Consider the following 5,372-nt stretch of genomic DNA (forward strand, 5'->3'; position numbering starts at 1 on the left):
CGAAGTAGTCAAATGGAACACAAACATTATAAAAATGGCTTATACTAAGTGGGCTCTGCCTTTCTTCAAGATTGTCATGGACTATTGATCATCATTATAGGCTCTCAACTTTTCTACTCCCGAGATGTTAATCCTAATCAACCAGAAATAAAAAGTTATGTACAAGTTTTGTATATTCTAATTAAACTTCTAGGAGGGTTTTGAAGTAATCGCCATCTCAGCAACCTTGCATGGGCAGCTTATCTGATTAACGTAATAAATAAATTGCATGATACCACTACCGATAACACTGTAGCTCTTGACAAAAAAAAAATCTTTAAATAAAGCAAAATCTCATGTCATGTATGGCATTTGGGGGTACACGATTTTGTACATCAGCTCGTGTTTCATGTAGCCTTTGTCATCCCTTTTCAGTGCAGGTTAATCGTGCCAAACACATTAACGTCCCGTTTTTCTCAAAGCGAGCCCTTTGATTGAATATCACTTGGTGAAAGTTCCTTTAGTACAGACCAAGATCATTATACCTGAAATCAGTATCCTTTTGCATTGGGAGAGGATTTATTTCCAACAGAAAAAAATAACGTAGTCTCGGCATAACTTCATGTAATTTGTTCAGTGCAGTATTTTGTGATATCATCCTAATCAGCTCTGTTGAAGCATGGCCCTGAGAAGCGGTGCCGCACCATTTATAGGCAACAACACATTGAAATTAGGTTGGTATACTAAAATGTAGAAATTTTACCAAAATTAACGAAATGTTGTTAATTTTCGAGCCTTACAACCCCTTTTTCGCTTGTTATTTTTTTCTGGGCCAAATTACAATAAACAATAAGTTCATATCATATTTTACCACACACTAAACACAATAGTACATAAAAACTCACCTTATCCAGTTACCAACGATACATTTTGTTTCTATTCGTCTTTACCTATTGGGTATGTTTGGTGAGCACAGTGAAGTTCGACGAGCTCTAAATTCATTTTGTCAATGTAAACAATTTGTTCTCGTGTTCCTGATTTCAACGTTGAATCTCCAGTCAGTATAAAGGTATATAATACATGTATATTCGTTTGTTATGTTATAAAGAGGGCGTTAAACAGATATAGTCGGGCTTATAACTGAGCAAGATGCAACCTGGAAAGTAAAGAAAAAATCATTTGGTTTTTCTAAACAAGTTTTCATACTTCACAATAATATATTAGTGAACAGCAAATTCAAATTTTCTTGTGAGGGATCTTAAAATCGCCTTTAACTAAGGGATAATGAGTCAAGCTGAAATTTTACGGTTTCAATAGAAATAATAAAATCAGACAAACAGTGAAGAACTAACAAAGTTTTGACATTTCAAAGGTTTGCATTATCTCGGTGTTACAAGATTTCCCCTCTAAAATTTCTCATTATCCGAAATGTTTTCTCTTCCTTTTTTTATCATCAAAGAACGTAAAATATAGGATTGATGTCTAATTTACTGTGTAAGATCATCATGACTGAAAGTTGTTTCATTTGTTTCATTCAAAGGGAGACGTGCTATACACATTATGAAAACATGGATTGGTTGTAGTTTTTTTTTTATATAGTGACAAAAGGGAAAGTGGGTATGTAACATCACTAGCCAATCTATATTGTCTTTTTTATTAAAGTTTGATGAAACTGTCGGGGTATTGCTTCTACAATTTGACTTTATTTATTTAGACATGATTATTTTCAGCATTGGGTGTCCCTTTAAATGTGGAATTCCACCCCAAAGAAAAAAGTTGTGTAGATTAAAATGAGTAATAGCGTTTACAAAAGATTATACATAATAATAAAAATAATAAAAATCAAATGATCAATTGAATCAAGTGATTTATAAGTAAGCCATCATTTGCTTAATATCAACGAGTCTTTACTAATAACATTAAAAAAAAACAGAGGGAGAATCCCCCCATGGCAGAATTATGTAGACCTTTGTCTTTTGGCATAAATACATTTATTCACAAGAAAGTGCTTCAGAAAGAAGTGATGACATTTATTTCAACATGTCAAAACTGTTGTCCCTCCTCATGAAGTGTGCCCGGTATGCCACAACATTTACATTTGCACGCTCCCATCCATTTGTTGACGATCAGCATAGGGTCGTCGAGCGTTTGTCAACTACGTTTCGTCACTGATTTCACGAACCGTTATAAACCCAAAACTTTATTTCAAACGGACCACTTTATGTTTATCAAAAGTTACGATGGGAGCCCCACAAGGACCCATTCTTAGGCCATTATTGTTTTTTAAATCTTATTTCAATACAATAGATTAACGAAATGTATTCATGACGGTCACCGACGACACGATTCTTAAAGGGATGGTCCGGGCTGGAAATATTTAGATCGAAATAAATATAATAAGATTAAAAGAGCAAAATGCTGAAAATTTCATTAAAATCGGATAACAAATAACGAAGTAATTGAATTTTTAAGTTTATCAATATTTTGTGAAAACAGTTATATGCATATCATCATGAATATTCATTAGGTTGGCTGATGATGTCACATCCCCACTTTCCCTTTTCATATGTTATTACTGTACATGAAATCATAATTGTTTCATTTTTCATACATGTGAAAATTACGTGTTTCCATTTTGATGTAATAATTTAATAATAATAATAATAATACAGAATTCTGCAGCCCGTATTGTTACCCTTATCAGACGCTCTAGTTCAAGTTCAAATTCAATTTATTCAAAAAACCAGACATATTATGAGTACAAATCAATGATCAGATGTTACAAAAGAATACATGATACAATATGAACGGTTTTCTAGGACCCCGAAGAAGCACAGCTGGTGAGTGGGGTCCTATACCTCTAAATAAGATGTAGATCTAAATGTATAAAATGACAAAGGAGAATACATAATAAGCAGATATATCGACTACAAATATGTACAAAATGTACATTAAACAAGTGTCAGCATAAACACAAACACACTCACACACACACACCCACACACACACGCAAACACACATGACTAGGATGGCCAACTACGAGATACATGTAAAACATAATAGACTCTATGGAAGAAAAACTTTCTAAATTAACTAAGATAATAGATTGTCAAAGAGGTATTTTTTACATTGCACTTTAAACCGATAAAGAGTTGTACAGTTCCTAATATCAGAAGGTAACATGTTCCACTCCTTGATACAGGTTGTTATGAAAGAATTTAGGGATACATTAGTTCTTACATAAGGTCGGTGGATACTACTCACTCACATAACTCCGGTTCTGTCCTCATTGCATTGGTTACCCATCGAGTACCGTATTGTATTTAAGTTATTATTGTTAGTTTTTCACTGTATCCATGGATCTGCCCCAGAATATAATGTTAATTTGTTGATGCCATACAATCCTCCTCGACGTTTAGGATCTTCCGATTCAAAATTGCTTACAGTTTCTAAATCTAAGAAATCATGGGGGGATTGGTCATTTGCACATGCGGGACCATCCTTGTGGAATCAGTTGCCATATTCGATTCGTAGTATTTCAAATATCGATAATTTCAAAATTGCTCTAAAAACCGATTTGTTTAAAATTGCCTTCCAGTAGTTTCCTTTCATTTTCATGACTGTGCTTATTTTATCTTTGTCCCTTCCTGCTTCATGTAATTTTTCTCTTATTTCCGTTTCGTAGCGCCTTGAGCACATAATCAATGTGGATTTGGCGCTTAAGAAATACTCTGTATTATTATTATTTAATTTGCAGCAATGAATAATTAATGCACACAATCAGTCATCTATCCAATTGTTTTATTTCTTGCTAGAAAATTTTTGAATGTACCTAATCTCATATTAATAAAAAACAAAGTAACAAGTGGGGATATGACATCGTAAGCCCACCTAATGAATATTCATGAAGATATTCCTAGAACTGTTTCACCGGAATAATGCAAATCTTTAATTTCAATCACTTCGTTAGTTGTGATCCTATTTTGATCAAATTTTCAGCATTTAGCTCTGTGAATTTTACTTTATTTAATGAGATATAAATATCTCCAGCTTGGACCATCCTTTTAACGGATGTATATACAGAAGTACAACAAAATCCTACCAAAGTAATGAAAAAAAAATCATGGATAACTAACTTCCGTCTAGCTTTTAATCATGTTAATACTGATAATAGACGCATCCGATCAATTCCAAGTGGAGTGAAGGATTTGCTGTCGCACTAAACGGCAAATGTCAGATAAGATTTAAAAGAGGCCAAGTGCCTTTGTGATATGATGGATAAAACATGTACAGTCAAAGTGTGATAAAGATAACAAAAGTTTATGTTCAAGTTAAATCTCTGAAACTCCTATTCAGTGTCACCATCCTCCCTCATTTTGATCACGGTTCCTTTGATTAGTCGGTAAGATTTCTAAGACAAACTGTTTGATAAAAAAGTTCAAAAACTAGATGCACGTATAGTGTTGCTGGAAGAATTTGATGTTTTTAAATATATTTGGTTGGAGCCTCACACACACGTTTACAGTTAAGACGTGCAGTGATGATGTAAATGTATAAATCAATGCCTGACATGGCACTAACATACCCAAATTATGTTTTACAACATGTCGGCTCAGCTCCTCAATGCATCTTACCTATTTCTGAACATCCTCAGGTATATTCGGAAGTCGCTATCTCTCTCATTCTCTCTCTCGAGACTACCTGCTGATAGGTCGATCCTATGACAAGACGGCATTCACCATAATATTCTCTCTTGCTGTTTCACACCCGCTGACTGTTCTTTGTAATGCATCAATAACTTGTCGTCATATTTTCTTCTCTTTGTTTGTTTTATATGCAATACTTTGTTGTGTGCGTGTGGGTGTTTTCTGAGCCTAGGTTATGAGTATATTTTTCTTGTCTCCAAATTCATATTCATAAATACGCATGCATAAACCCTATTTGTCGCTCAAATAATATCTGTATTTGAGAACTATTGATGGTTAAGTTGTGGGGTATGAATGTTGATGTAAAATGAAAATCCCTAGAATTAATGATAATGTAGTTATAAAAAACATATACTGTATTTTTATTCATTGAATTTCGTTATTTTCAGACAGTTCTCAATTATGTTGTAAATTTGGAGACTCCCTCCTTATGATCCAATGATTATTCACGTCCTCGTTATTTCAATCATGGAAATTTTTAGTTTATGTTTGCCAGTGGTTAATTTGAGGACAATATTGTAATTTCTCTTCTTCACATGGTAAAACAATAATATCATTCGATATAAAACGGTATTTGACTAAATGCCACAATTTTCTTATGTCATTATATTGAAATTATTTTCACCTATCATCACAATAACACTATTTTTTGTACACTTACAAACTCTTTAAACGACATTTACTTTT

At 33.4% G+C, this 5,372-nt stretch overlaps 1 protein-coding gene across 4 annotated transcripts in view; it reads right to left on the reverse strand.

Moving 5' to 3' along the window:
* The window catches only part of LOC129267420 (fibroblast growth factor receptor 3-like), a 45,409-nt gene extending 44,394 nt beyond the window's left edge, over positions 1 to 1,015 (reverse strand). The window contains exon 1 of one of the 4 annotated variants that reach the window (XM_064103469.1): positions 885 to 1,015. The gene's annotated coding sequence lies outside the window, so the exon portion shown is untranslated. The remainder of the gene's footprint in view (positions 1 to 884) is intronic. The other 3 variants (XM_064103468.1, XM_064103470.1, XM_064103471.1) reach the window with 3 other exon arrangements.
* Positions 1,016 to 5,372: the final 4,357 nt, after the last annotated feature.

This window comes from Lytechinus pictus, chromosome 8, assembly GCF_037042905.1.
Source record: "Lytechinus pictus isolate F3 Inbred chromosome 8, Lp3.0, whole genome shotgun sequence".
Lineage (NCBI taxonomy): Eukaryota > Metazoa > Echinodermata > Echinoidea > Temnopleuroida > Toxopneustidae > Lytechinus > Lytechinus pictus.